This window comes from Oryctolagus cuniculus, chromosome 10 (genome assembly GCF_051225735.1).
Source record: "Oryctolagus cuniculus isolate XC-2025 breed Fujian yellow rabbit chromosome 10, ASM5122573v1, whole genome shotgun sequence".
NCBI classification, from domain to species: Eukaryota; Metazoa; Chordata; class Mammalia; order Lagomorpha; family Leporidae; genus Oryctolagus; species Oryctolagus cuniculus.
In genome coordinates, this window is record NC_142876.1 from 116,892,804 (window position 1) to 116,907,522 (window position 14,719).

At 59.0% G+C, this 14,719-nt stretch overlaps 1 protein-coding gene and 1 long non-coding RNA gene across 7 annotated transcripts in view; both read right to left on the reverse strand.

Annotated features, from left to right (window-relative positions):
- Positions 1 to 1,180, reverse strand: part of TSEN2 (tRNA splicing endonuclease subunit 2) — a 37,881-nt gene extending 36,701 nt beyond the window's left edge. For 2 of the 6 annotated variants that reach the window (XR_016215070.1, XR_016215071.1), the window contains exon 1: positions 817 to 1,180. The gene's annotated coding sequence lies outside the window, so the exon portion shown is untranslated. The remainder of the gene's footprint in view (positions 1 to 816) is intronic. The other 4 variants (XR_011379653.2, XM_089306645.1, XM_089306644.1 and 1 more) reach the window with 4 other exon arrangements.
- Positions 1,181 to 8,825: 7,645 nt separating this feature from the next.
- On the reverse strand, positions 8,826 to 14,396 carry LOC149124451 (uncharacterized). The gene is made up of 5 exons (XR_016215074.1): positions 14,163 to 14,396; positions 13,916 to 14,059; positions 10,935 to 11,042; positions 10,643 to 10,785; positions 8,826 to 10,140 (listed from the first exon to the last, which is right to left on the reverse strand). It is a non-coding gene; the product is annotated as an uncharacterized LOC149124451 (long non-coding RNA).
- Between the last annotated feature and the right edge of the window lie 323 nt (positions 14,397 to 14,719).

Sequence of the window (14,719 nt, forward strand, 5' to 3'; positions counted from 1 at the left end):
AGAAACCAGCCTGGGAGTGGTGTTCGTGTGTGCACGGTGGGCAAGGGTGAAGGCTGGCAACGCGGTACCAGCGGTTCAACAGCTGCTTGAGCCACGCCTCCCGCCGGAGCCCCGGGTTCGAGTCCTGGCTGCTCTGCTTCTGACACGGCTTCCTGCGAGTGTGCCCGGGTGGGAGTCACCGGTGATGGTTCCAGTGCTTGGGCCCCTGCCCGCCCCGTGCGCGAGACCAGGACGGATTCCCGGCTCCTGGCTTTGGCCTGGCTCAGACCTGGCCCGAACGCTGCCGCCAGCTGGGCTTGCCGCTCTGCCTGTCAAATAAATCAACCTTACAACAACAAGCCAGGCCTGCTCCTTACTCTCCCCTCCGGGGAACAACGGGGCGCCTAGCCGCGCAGCCTCCCCAGGGAAAAGCACGCTGGACGCTCCACCCGCGGACGGCGAGGAGGACGGGCGAAGCAGACACACCTGCGCGGCGCGCAGCAGCCGCAGCCCGAGCACCGCGGGCGGACACACGCACGCGCGGGCCGCGGCCGGGCGCTGGCCAGCCGCATTCCTCGGCCCCCTCCTTCCTCGGGGAGGCCCCCGCCCCGACCCTCCAGCGGCCGCGGCTCCCCTCAGGCCGACGGCCGGGCGCACGGGGCAGTGCCAGCGCCGGACGAGGCGTCGGCGTCCGCAGCAACGGGCGGAGGACTCGGCGCCCGGCAGCACGCGGAAGCCTGGCCCCTACCCGGCCCTCGCCGGTCCGGCCTCGGGCGCCTCCCCCTCGCCCCGCTGACCGAGCCTCCATCCCGCTCGCTCCCAGCCCGGCCTCCTTACCTGTCTCGGCTCCACGCGCTCGCCGTAACCTCGGCAACGCCGGTCGGGGCGCCAACACCGCTGCCGTAAAGCGGCACGGCCGCAAAGCTAGCCGACTGCGCAGCCGCAGAGCTCACGGGCGCGCCCCTCGGCTGTTGGCGGAGTGCGCCTGCGCAGGCCTGTAGGCGGGGCCCTTGTGCACCTGGCTCGCCTCCTCGCGTGCTCTCTAACCCGGGCGGCGCGAATTCTGGCCCGAGATGACACGGACAACCCCTCTGTACAGATGCTACGCTCCTTTCACTCCCCCTCACAAACCCATTTCACAGACGAGGCGCGCAGTCGCCTGTCCAGTGTCACCCAGTGACACCGTTACAGGTCATGGAGCTGAGACCTAGAGTCCTCGCCCCCCGGAGGCACGGGACCCTTGAGGCGACCAGACCTGGGGGAAAGGACCCTCTGAGGCCGGCCCTGAAGGCGGCCCCTGCTTTCTCTGTGTGCAGCGCGGCCCCGGGCGCACCTGTCCGGCCGCCGCACAGACACCTGTGCGCCCCGGCTGAACCACAGGCCGGGAATTCTGAGGTGTCGCAGCCACCTCCCTTGGTCCCAGGGGGGCTGTGAGTTGCAGGTCCGACGAGAGGCCGAGACCACAGCCGGGGTCTCCGCCTCCCGGCCTGGCACCCGGCGTTTCGGGATTTGGGATTCACTGGTTATGGGATTTCAGGTGACGTCACCTGGAGCCCTGTCCACCCGGAGGGTTGGGAGCAAAGCCACTGAACAAGAGATTCTTCCCCAAGATTCTCTCCTCGACGTACAATCAGTGTTTTAAACTTAAAAGAGATATTTGGAAGGCACCGGGACAAAGAGAAGTAGAATCTTCCACGCGCTGGTTCGCTCCCCAAATCCCACCATAGCCAGGGCCGGGCCAGGCTGAGCCAGGAGCTGGGAACACCATCTGGGCCTCCCACGTGAGGCTCGGCACTGGGCCATCGCTGCTGCCTCCCGGGGTGCGTTAGCAGGAAGCCGGATCGCAAGCCGAGGTGGGACCAGTGCCAGCCCCTCCAAGGTGGGTGCAGGGGTAACCAAGCAGCTGCCGGCCCGGCTGTGCCACCAGGCTCGCCCCTCACCGTACATTTGTAAATAACCTTTTCTCATCATTTTTCAGGTTTTCCCCGAAGCGGACAGGACCGTGTAGTGCGTGGTCTCCGCACCCCCGCATCTTGGATGGACATCTTGCGTCTTTAACTCACTCAGTAGATGCTGCTGGCCCCCTGCTGGACGGTTTTAAAACAACCCCAGAGAAGCGGCATTTAAGTCCGCAGCGCCGAGCGATAAGGAAATGCTGCGTCACGCGTGCATGGCATAGCTTCACACGCACGACTGTCAGGGTTCCAGATAGTTCCGTTCTGCAAACAGCCACTCAGTGAAGGCTGGGGAGCAGAGAGCTGGCTTCCTGTGAACCTCCCGCCACAACGTTTGCATCAGCTGACCAATGCACAACCTGGTTTTCTGTGTTTCTGTTTAAAGACGCCTTACATAATCCTCGCGCACGGTCCATCCTCTCTGACCTCGTGGCCGACCGCGCCGTACCCTCCCCGTGCATTTCCTCCAGGCAGGCACTTTTCTCCCTAAGGAGCGCCCTGCACGGGGGGGCTGCTACACACGGCTCCGTCTCCCACCGCAGCGCACGCGTGTGAGCGCCGTGGCACGGCCCCGAGTGCGAGGAGCGCACGGATTCACGCTCTGGGCGCCGACCTCGCCTTTGCCACTGCCGCTGGGAGTGTGCATTTTGGGCAGTTCCGGTGCTTTGCGGCTCTGTGCGTGCACACTCCTGTGAGGGGCTACAAAAGCCAGCGGCTGATGTGGACGTCCCAAAGGAACGTGAGAGAGAGGGTGGATTTGCAAACGCAGGATCTCAAAACACGTCGAACAGAATGGACAACCATGCCCTGTGTTCTTACTGTGAAACGCCACACACAGGTCCCACGTCACGTCTGCTATCTGCTTCTGCTTGCCAAGAAACGCTGTTCTGGGCCGGCGCCGTGGCTCACTAGGCTAATCCTCCACCTTGCGGCGCCGGCACACCGGGTTCTAGTCCCGGTCGGGGCGCCGGATTCTGTCCCGGTTGTCCCTCTTCCAGGCCAGCTCTCTGCTCTGGCCAGGGAGTGCAGTGGAGGATGGCCCAGGTGCTTGGGCCCTGCACCCCATGGGAGACCAGGAAAAGCACTTGGCTCCTGGCTCCTGCCATCGGATCAGCGTGGTGCGCCGGCTGCAGTGGCGGCCATTGGAGGGTGAACCAATGGCAAAAGGAAGACCTTTCTCTCTCTGTCTCTCTCTCTCACTGTCCACTCTGCCTGTCAAAAATTAAAAAAAAAAAAAAAGTGTTTAAAAAAAAAAAAAAAAAGAAACGCTGTTCATCTGGGACTCAGGTTCACCTGGCTGTCTGGTCTTTTCAGCCACCCTAGGAACAATCTGGGGTGGTTTGCTGTGGGCCAGCCACTGTGCACCCATGGTCTTATTTAACTTAACGTAACAGGCCTGTGAGACTGGTGTTACCACCCCACCTGCTCACAGGCTCAGAGCTACAATGTGCTGGAGGCCAGGTGAGGACCCGGGGTCTCAGGACCACCGGGCTGTATTAGTGCATCACACAGGCTACAGCAAGCAGCGCTCAACACTGAAATACAAAAAAATGACCCACAGCAGGTGTTGGGGGGAGGCCAGGAGGGGCTGAAGGCCTGGGAGGCTTCCTGGAAGAGGTGGCCTGGGAGCTGAGCCTGGAAGGAGACTTAGCACCAGGGAGGCAGGGAGGAGGCGGGCAGAGGGCAGTCAGGGCACTGGGCTGGCCTGTGTGTGAGGCTGGAATGGGGTTTGGGGTTCCGGAGCCAGGGAGGAGCCGGGCAAGAAGCCAAAGCCGCGATAAAGTCCGATAGGTAGGGCGTGGCCTGATTGTGGAGGCGCTTGAATTCCAGGCTTGGCTTCTGGACTTTACCCCGCAGACAATGGGGAGCCGCCGGCATTTCTGAGCAGGGCTGGGCAGCCCCCGCTGTCGCCCCATTGTTTTTCCCAGTCGGGCCGACCCCTGCAGTACCTCAGTGTGTCCACCAGATGGAGCCGATTCAGCAGGTTTAAATCACCCAGTCTGGTGGACACCCAGTCTCCTGGCCTTGAACACCGCGTGGGACCCCACTGGCCTCCGCGTGTTTGCTGCCAGCATTCTCCGCAGAAAATGCAAAGGCTGAGAAGCAAACCTCAAATCACGGGCCTGGTCCAGAGTCGCCGTGCGGGGCAGGAAAACCGCAGCTGACCTCACAGCTTCGGAGGAGCAGGAGGTGCAGGTGCGCACCGGGTGTCCCGCGTGGAAGCGGCGCCCAGCGGGAGTTGCCACAGTCCCATTTTACAGACCTGGAAACAGAGATTCTCTTTTAAAAATTTACTTATTTAATAAGGCAGAATTAGAGAGAGGGGAGAGAGAGACAGAGAGAGAGGTCGTTCATCCACTGGTTCACTCCCCAGAAGGCTGCAACGGCTGGAGCTGTGCTGATCCGAAGCCAGGAGCCAGGAGCCTCTTCCAGGTCTCCCATGTGGGTGCAGGAGGCCAAGCAGTTGGGCCATCTTCCACTGCTTTCCCAGGCCACAGCAGAGAGCTGGATCCGAAGTGGAGCAGCCGGTAGCAGAACCGTTGCTGCCATTTGGGGAGTGAGCATGCGGGACACCCAGGAGGAGCCGAGGACAGTCCCGGGACTGAACGGAGAGCCGTAAGGACCCTGCCGTTGGCACTGTTCCAGATGCTTTTTCAGGGCAGACTCAATTCTCTGCAACGGCTCTGGGAGCGAGGCAATCTCACACCCATTTTACAGGTCAGGAAACTGAGTCGGAGAGTCAGCCCCAGAGGGGAGACGGGGGTGCCTGCTTCTGCCCCGCACCCTCCCACCGATCACTGCGGAAAATGCGTGTTATGAGGAAAGCCTGCATTGATTTCAGGGATGTTTGGAGCCCCCTGCTGTTCTACATGTGGGTCAGTGTCCCACAGAAATCTGAGCCTCTACACACAAAGATGTTCATCCAGGCATGGTGGTTTGTAATTTAAAAAATCAGACAAATGTCCCTCCCTGGAGGAATGACTGTGTCACAGTGGGACATCATGCAGCAGATAAGAGAAAGAGCTAACATATAGACGCCAATACGTGAGTTACATACACAGACATAAGTCAACCTCAGCAGATTTCCAAAACATACATTTGGTGGCAAAGGCACCATGGAGAAAAAAACACAAAGTGAACATGGCAACACCACTTATGCACATCAAACACAAAACAATACCAAGCCCCAGTGCACACACGGGTATGCTAAACTATTTAAAAAATAACAGGGCGGCCTGGGGCCGGTGCTGGGGCATAGTGCAACACCGCGTCCCATATGGGCGCCAGCTCAGGTGCCGGCTGCTCCCTGCCAATGCACCTGGGGAAGCAGTGGAAGATGGCCCGAGTGCTTGGGCCCCTGTACCCACGTGGGAGACCCGGATGGAAATCCTGGCTTCTGGCTTTGATCCGCCCCAGCTCAGCGGTTACGGCCATTTGGGGAGTGAAGCGGGATGGAAGACCTCTCTCTCTCTCTCTCTCTCTGTCTCTCCCTCTCTGACTCAAACAAACAAATAAATAAATAACTTAAAATATATAACTAGAAGCAAGTTTAGGTAGTGTGGGTGTAGCTTTGTAAACTCTCTGGTGTACTTACTTGTATACTTTAGTATTTGCACTACAAGGTGCTTCTGGCAAACAAACACAGAGCTAGAAAAGGAGAAAGCCAGAATGTTCTCCTATTTGGGACCAACTGTGTGGAGCTGGCTGCCACCAGGTCTCTGGTAGGCCTGAGTGGGCCTGGGAGAAGGGGGTGGAGGACATGGCCTCAATCGGATTCATTGTGGGGCGGCGGGGTGCCCGGGGTGGGGCTCCACTGGCCAGTGTCTCCAGGCTGAGCGTGCAGAGCGGCCTGAGACTGGGGTCCCTGCCTGCCAGTGGTGCTGGGTGACAGGCGTGGGCTCAGGAATCTCTCCAAGGAGGATGGAGAACCCGGGGTGTGTGTGTGTGCACGCGCGTACATGTATGTATGCATACATGCACTTGTATGTTTATATGTGCGTGTTTGTGTATGCATATATGTGTTGTGTATGCATGTTTGTGTGTTTATATGTGTGTGTTTGTGTATGCATATATGTGTTGTGTATGCATGTTTGTGTGTTTATATGTGCGTGTTTGTGTATGCATATATGTGTTGTGTATGCATGTTTGTGTGTTTATATGTGCATGTTTGTGTATGCATATATGTGTTGTGTATGCATGTGTTTGTATGTTCATATGTGCATGTTTGTGTATGCATATGTGTGTTGTGCGTGCATGTGTCTGTGTGTGCATGTTTGTATATATGTGTTTGTGTTGTGCCTGTGTGCATATATGTGTGTTGTGTGTGTGCAGTTTGTGTAGGTGTGCACGTTTGCGTGTGCATGTGTGTGTGTGTGTGCAGGGCCTGCACACGTGCCTTCCTCCCATGAGCAGGTGGCAGCCGTGAGCCGTGACTGCACTCTCAGGCTTCTCTCCTGCTTCTCCTGTCAGAGCCCCTGTCACAGAGGCCAGCCCCTGAGTCCTCGCCGGCCACGCCCACTCCAGAGGACAGGGCAAGTCTCCCTTTGTCTTTCGTGTCCCCTGGGGCTGTGGAGAGCAGCTGTGGAATGGGCTCTCTGTACACAAAGTCGTGTGGGTGCAGACGGAGCCCTGCGCTCTGCCCGGCTCCTTCCCCACTCTGATCCTCTGCACACCCCAGTCAATGCTTGTGTTTGCCCCACTGTGAAGATGGGGCGAGCGGAAGTCAGAGAAGCCAAGGGATGTACCCAAGGTAGCCCAGCCGGGAAGTGGCACGGGTGGGATTTGAACCCTGGTCCTTCCACCTCTGTCGGTGCTGTCTGGACCTAGCAGGTTTCACAGTCTCATCTCCTGCCTAGGAGCTGCTGAGGCTCTTTCGTGTTTTATTCTCTAACAGCATAAAAACCTTTGTTCCAAGTTGCTTTTATCTTGTGTGTGACCCTCTGTGGTTTCTGGGTTCGGGATGATACTTTTCCTGGGTGGCTCAAAAAACCGCGCAGTCTAGTCCGAGGCCGGAGGGGAGAAGAGGGCGAGATGGCGGGAACCTGGCCTTCCTGCCCGCCCGGATGCCCAGGGCCCAGAATTCCAGCAAACCAGGAATAATGCCGCAGTCATCAACTTTGAAACCAAAATTCAGCAAAGACCTGTGCTTGCTGCCAGAAAGCAAACAGCCTTTTCTTTTTCTTTCTCGTGTTTTCACCCAAACAAAACATCCTCTTATGAAATATGTCCAATTTGCAGTATTTACTTTCCCTTTATTTAATAACAGGAAGGGGTTTGCTGGACTTTTGTTGATTTTTGCATTTCTTATTAAAATTCTTAAGGGGGTTTTGGGGGAACTTAATCAGCAAAAAAAGGAAGAGGAAAAGAGACTCCTCCACATTCCACAAGACTTATTAATGGGGGAAGCTGGCTGTTTGTTTAAGACATTTGCTGATGGGAGGCGGCGCTACCACGTGTCCCTCCCCCACTCCTGCCTCAGCTTCCGTCCCCTCGTGCCCAGCTTGCTGCCGAAGGAGCTGACGCTCGCAGAATGGCCGCACGGTCGCTGCGCCCACCGGCCCGGCGCGGCCCCACGCGGCCCTGGCCGGGGCGGGCGCAGAGGCTGAAGCTCGGAGGGCTGAAGCCCCTTGTCCAGGCTCCCTTTCCTTGTGCCTCACGGTCCTGGGGACGGCAGGAAAGGACGCCCGCACTTAGGGGCCCCACGGCCTGTCCTCGCGGCCCAGAGGGACAAGGTGACTTGTTGAAGTCACCCAGCTGGAGGACAGCAGGGCTGGGGCCGGAGTGGGGCTCTGCCACGTGCCCGTTCATGTTGCTTTGCCACATGGCCTCGCAGGGGGCCCGGGGCTCCCTATCCCGGAACGCACCCCTTGCCCCAGAGCTCAAAATCTCTCTCCCTGGCCGGTGTCCGCGGCTCACTAGGCTAATCCTCCACCTGTGGCGCCGGCACACCAGGTTCTAGTCCCCGTTGGGGCGCCGGATTCTGTCCCGGTTGCCCCTCTTCCAGGCCAGCTCTCTGCTGTGGCCTGGGAGCGCAGTGGAGGATGGCCCAGGTGCTTGGGCCCTGCACCCCATGGGAGACCAGGAGAATCACCTGGCTCCTGCCTTCGGATCAGCGCAGTGTGCCGGTCATGGCGGCCATTGGAGGGTGAACCAACGGCAAAGGAAGACCTTTCTCTCTGTCTCTCTCTCTCACTGTCCACTCTGCCTGTCAAAAAAAAAAAAAAAAAAAATCCCTCTCCCTGCAACTTCTTGCTTCCAGAACTAGACTGTAATGGCTCCTGCTGGGACTTTTCTTCTTAAGAAATGCAACTCTTTAAACACATTATTTATTGACTTTTGTTTGAAGGGCAGATGGAGAGTGACATTGCTGGTTCATTCCCTAGATGCTCACTTCCGCCAGGAGCCTCCAGTGCGGGTGGGTGGGAGTGGCCCAGGCATTTGCTGCTTCCCGGGGTGCACAGGGGCAGGAGGCTGAGACGGAAATGCCGCCAGGGGGCTGGCACTGTGGCCTAGAAGGTTAAGCCTCTGCCTGCAGTGCTGGGCATCCCATATGGGCGCCGGTTCAAGACCCGGCTGCTCCACTTCCTATCCAGCTCTCTGCTGTGGCCTGGGAAAGCAGTGAAGAATGGCCTAAGTCCTTGTACCCCTTGGGCCCATGTGGGAGACCCGGAAGAAGCTCTTGGCTCCCAGCTTCAGCTATTACAATCATCTGGGGAGTGAACCAGCGGATGGAAGCCCCCCCCCCACCCCGCCTCTCCTCTGTAACTCTTTCAAATAGATAAATAAATCTAAAAAAAAAAAAAACAAAACAAAAAAAAAAAAAAAAAAACAAGAAAATGGACCCAGGCACTGTGGCCACAGGGAGGGGCTGATGTACTTTCCAGGGGAGGGACCCCCCCCCCAGGCCCTGCCCACGTACAATGGGCTCCAAGACCCCTCACCCACCGGAGCTCCTCCCTCTGGTCCCTGTCACTCTTCCTGGGTGGTCTCCAGGGTCTGGGGGCCGGGGGCCCATGAGGGGCAAGGAAAGGCCTGGCTCCCACTCTGGAGAAGACCCAGGCGTTGCGTCACCCTGCTCGGCACCTCTGGCACAGCAGGGACCCCAGAAGGCGTCAGCTGCCTTGCTGAGCGCCCAGGAGAGGGAGACAGCGCCAGGAGGCAGAGGAGTTAGGAGGGGGCTGCCCGGGGGAGCATTCTAGGCCCTGACCCAGAAAGGCCCCTCCCAGAGAGCACCCCCAGAGTTAGAGAGAGAGAGCGAGTGAGAGCAAGTGAGCTTCCATCTGCTGGTTCACTCCCCAAACGGCTGCAACAGCTAGAGCTGGGCTGATCCAAAGCCAGGAGCCAGGAGCTTCCTCCCGGGTCTCCCACGTGGGTGCAAGGGCCCAAGCCTTTGGGCCGTCCCCCACTGCTTTCCCAGGCTATTAGCAAGGAGCAGGGCTGAAAGTGGAGCAGTCCGGACTCGAACCGGTGCCCAAATGGGATGCTAGGTCACAGGCGCTGTCAGCACCACAGCACCAGCCCCCATTCTTTATTATTTTTTTTTCCCAGCACTGTTCCTAGAAAAAGCCAGGTCCATGGGGCAGAACCTGGGGAGAGCAAGGGGCAGGGGGAGGGCGTCCCACACCCAGGACTCAGGGATCCCCCACCCCAGGCGGGAGGGAGGGGAGGTCTCTCTTCCCTGATGTCATTCAACTCTGGCCTCCCAGGAGCAGCCCCGCCCTCTTCCCCGTCCCAGTCTGGCTTTTTGCAGAGGGCGCCCGCAGGGAGCCGGAGCGTTGGCTGCAGGACGCCTGTCCCCGGCCCCTTTGGCAGTTGCGTTTCTCGTTGAAAATTAGTAAATTGGGAACAGACGATTCACAGAACAAGCAATACAAATGACTAAGAAGCAAGTGAGAAAAAAAAAGTCCATCCTTACCAGGATTCAGAGAAACATAAATTCAAACCAAAACCGAGAGGCCGGTTCCAGCCTCTTCAGTCCCACAGGGTGTCTTGGTTTACGTTCGCACCTTCTGCGGGGAGCGGTGCGGCGCTAGGGGCGCGGGGGCGGGGCGGGGGCCGTGTTTCTCCCGTGGCCACTGCCGGATGCCCTTTCACCTCATGCGTCCAGAGGAGGGGCTGCAGGGGCTCTCTTCAAACATCTGTTCAAGGCTTTGGGGGAAGGGAGCCCGCGGAGAAATCCTATCCCAAAGGTTGGTGGTTTGAGGCTCTGGGGGAGGCGGGAAGAGGAGAGGTGGGGGGAGAAGACTGGGCTCAGGGTCCCCCCACTGCAAACCTCAGCCTTGTGCGCCAGCCGAGGCTCCGGTGCCTGGGCTGGAAACCAGGAGCTCTGGTCTTCGGCTCAGGCCCACCCCGAGAGACGGGTACAACTGGCCTGGGTGAGCCTGGTAAATCAGACCCTGGGTACAGGGGGCGGCCAGCAGCCCAGGCTTCAGGGCCTGCGGGCCTGGCTGGAGGGCTGCCTCGGCCACAGACCACGGCTCTAAGACCTTTTGAAATCGATTAATTACTTGTTAGCTGACCGATAATAACTGGGGATGTCCATGGGCCAGGTGCCAATGGAGCAGGAGCAGGAGCTGGAGCTACCGAGCGCTTGCGGCCTGCCGGGGACCACGCACATGGTGATGAGCGTCTCGGGGTGGCTTTGTGTCCCCCCGTTCCACAGGTGATGGGGCCCACAGGTGCACCTGCGCAAGCTCCCCTGCTCCTACCTCCAAGAGCGAATGCTCTGCCTTCTCTGGCTCAGGCGTGCTGACGGCCGGTGACAGGGTCCTGCAGCCGGGCCAGCCTCTCTGCCCTGGCTCGGGAACAAACATTCCGGGGGCGTTGGTCGTCCTCTGGGTTCCGTGGGAAGCTGTCATTCATTCGATCCGTATCGCAGCCGAGGAGCAAAACAAACAGGAAACTGCATCCGTTAAAAATCTCAGATCAAGCCATACCAATCAAAAAGAATTTGGTTGAATTTTGTAAAAGTGCACTTAACAAATTCCCTTCTCCCCGTACCTGGTCGCTGCCGATGACAGTCTGTTCTGACAGCAAGAAGAGCGAGAGAATCACCGGTGGCTGCCGCTTCTGCCTGTGGTCGCTCTGCAGAGTCCATCGGTGACGACCCTGAGTGGGGCCGGGGTGAGGTGCACAGCCTCAGCCTGCCAGTCCCTGGCTTGGTAAAGAGCAGTGAACACCAGGCCTCTGGTGAGCGGGTCTCTGCCTCGGGGAGCCAGGTGTGGCTGAGGGCTGGGTAAGACCCAGCAAGGAGGGGCAGCCGCCACACGTGGCCGTGTGGCCCGCACCGTGCTGTGGCTGTGGCCTCTGCTCTGCTGTTTAATCCCCAGAGTGAGGCACTGCAGTGGTTACTGCCATACCAGGACAGTCGGCTTGATTCCACCAACCTGTGGGGAAAGACCTGCACCTGCCAGGAGTGCAGGCAGACTTCTCCCTTGCCCTGCCCTGCTCTGTGTGGGCGACCACCAGGAACAGGCGCTCAGCCTGCGTTCGGTGTTGAACGGGAGCTGGGAGCTTTCTGAAGTCCTGGGGACTCTGTGCAAACACTGTGCCGGTTCCCATGAGGGACTCCGGTTGCTTTGCGTTTTGGTATCTTGGGAACGGGGTGTGTTGGGGGGACTGCTAGAACCAATCCCCCGGGACACCTAGGGACACCTACGTACCCCCACTTTCCCAGTGAACGACTGATACTCCGAGGGGTAAACCCCTTGGCCCAGGTGAACTCTGAAGCAGGCTCTGGAGCCAGAGCCCCAGCTCCTCAACCTCCCCCTCCCCCTCCACTCCCTCCCTCTCCCCTCCCCCTCCTCCTGCGAGGGCCAGTTTTCAGCGCACCCTTTGTCTTCCTGTACCGGGGTTTCTCTATTTCTCACCAGCCTATTGGTACAGATGAGTCACTGCCAAGACTCCAGTGTATTTACTGGCTCAGCCCCACCCCCACGTGGCTCACCCTGGTCCCTCCTCCCCTGCTACCTGCGAAGCTGGGGTCCCCAGGGCTATCTAGGGCTTCCTTCACCTCCTCAACCCCACCTACTAAAGTTCACTGTCCAAGCAGGCAGCTGGAGGTCCCACATCCTCTGTCCCAGGTGTGGCCCCTTCGAGAAGCCTTGTCCAGCAACTGGGCTGCCCAGCAGAGGGGAGCCCACTGTAGGGGCCACTGCAGTGACGTCTGTCATTGCACCCTGAGAGCCTTGGTCTGCAGCCAGGTATAAGACGAGGGGTCAGCTCCGTTCTGCCCGCACCCCCGGCAGTGACCCAGGGTGACCCAGTGAGCCAAGGGCCCTAAGGAACAGAATCTGCTCCGGCCCTGGATAAGGCACCGCTGCACCCCAGTGTGTGGAGACGGGGAGGGGTGGTCAGTGGTGCCACGAGGCCTGTGTTGTGGGAAGAACTGTCCCTGGCTGGGGAGAGCAAGAGCTGTCCCACGCGCTGGTGACAGAGGGTCCTGGGCTCAGAGGGTCGCCAGTAAGAGCCCCAGAATCCCCACTACGGTCAGCTGGGGCTGGGACTAGTTTTGAAACTGCTGAGGCTCAGAGAGGCAAGGTCCCTGGCCTGAGGCCACCGAGCTAGCAAGGGGTGGGAGCCCGTAGAACTGGGTCTGATCCGAGGGGCCCCTATGCCCGTGGCCTCGGCTGTAAATCCTGGCGTGGGAGAGCTCTGCTCTGACACTGCACAGCCCCGTCCCTTCCTACGTGCCATGTCGCAGGCTAGCATCACACGCCGCTTCGCCGTCTGCACAGGCAGCCTCCATGAGAATTCCTGGAGCCCTCCCGCTCACAGGGGGAGCAGCTGGGCTGCTGCTCAGGGCTGCTCCGTCCTTGGCAGCTTTCAGAAACCTGGGGAGCCAGGAGCCCTGTTCCCACCAGGCCTCGGCGTATGGTGGCGTCTGTCACCTACATGCAGTCACCCAGCGGCCCCAGCGGCCCCTGGCCCTGACCACACGCACAGGGCAGACGCTTGATCTTTGTCAGGAAGGAATGAAGGTGAGCACTGTCAGGGATGCAGCAGCTGGAAGAGGTCTTCCATGTTGTCACAAAACAGTGACAAGTGCTGGGGACGAGTTGACCACGGCACATCCGCAAATTAATTTTGAGTTACAGAGAGAGAGAGAGAAAGAATCTTCCCTCCATTGGTTCACTTCTCTGATGGCTACAACGGCCAGGGCTGGGCCAGGCTGAAGCCAGGAGCCAGGAGCTTCTTCCCAGTCTCCCACATGGGCACAGGGGCCCAAGCATTAGGGCCATCTTGTCTGCTTTTCCCAGGCCATGAGCAGGGAGCTGGATTGGAAGTGGAGCATCTGGGACTTGAACATGTGGGATGCCGGCACCCATATGTCTTTACCCACTGTGCCCCAGCGCGGCTCCATATTTTAGTATAAATAAAACTGTTGTTGAGATACACTTCACCCAGCAGTGACTGGGTGGATTTAGCGTGCTCAGAACTTTGTCACCATCACCGCAACCCTCTGGGAACACTTCCGGGGCCTTGGAGGGGGTCCCAGCGCCCAGGTGCTCCTCCAGCCCCCACTCTCGTCTTCAGCAGCCCCGACCCGCTCTCCACCTGCGGATGTGCCTGTTCTGAGCACAGGGCTCCTACGAGATCTGTTCTTCTGCATCTGCTTTGTTCACTTAATGTTCCCGAAGGTCATTCGCGCTGTCGCCGGGGTCGGAACCTCTCTCCTTTTTCCTGGATGAATAATAGTCCACTGCACGGCCACACCACACTGCTCGCTCATTCACCAGCTGGTCCCGGCTTCGGCTCCTGTGAACGTCTGTTTGCAGTCTTGGTGGGAGAGTGCATTCTCCCTTCACCTCCGACTGCAGCCTGCGAGAGCATGGCTGTGCGCAACATTGTCACGAGCTGTCAAAGTGTGTTCCCTCCCCAGAGGCTGTGCCAGGTTGCACCCTGTCTGGGTTAGGCCCCGGGCCGGCCTGGAGGCATGAGTCTGCGGGAGGTTTTTGTTTGAGCTCCTTGGCTGCACTTACCTGTCCAGGACGCTCTGGGCCTCGACTCCCCACATCTGGTACACAGGAGGACAAGACGGTGCCAAGCATGGAGGAGCCCCAAGTGGGCATCGGGGGGCCTCGGTCCCCACACTGGCCTCGGCTTCAAGGCCATCTCTGTTCTCTCTGCAGACAGAGAAGAGCAGGTGTCGGCGTGGAAAACTCAGGTGGGAGGGAAGGGCGCAGGGGCGGGGGGCGGCGGGTGGCGGGCAGTGGGCAGGGAGCTCACTTAGCCGCTGGCGAGGTGGCTGGCTTTGTTATTTCAGCGGCTGGACTCTCCTGACTGCTGGGCCCTCATTTCCTTTCATTAGAGAGCCCGCGTAAGGCGACCGGACAGACCTCTCCCGGACAGACCGACGTCCAAGGAGCCCGCAGTGGTGGGGGTGGGGTGAGGGGCACACATCCTCTCTCCCTCGCCGGACCTGACTTGGGGGATGGCAAAAACCAGTTTGGCCTCTGCTACTTTCCCTCTACATAAGTGTATTATTTACAAAATATCTCTATCGCCTGGAAAATCTCTCCGGAGAAGGAATTAAACAGTTACACATTAAGACCTTTTAAAATGCAGGCATGCAGTGGCCGGCCTCCGTGCACCGGCCACAGAGCAGACTCGGTAAGAAAATCAGGTTCCTGGGGCCGAGAGGTGTTCACTGATGCCTGGTTGTAAGTCCGGGAACCACTGGGCACCCGTCACCAGCCACACTCACATGGCCACCATCTCAGTGAGGAAGGGGCGGAGGTCTGGAGTAAAGCACTCGGGAGCGGACAGCAGACGGACTCCAGGGA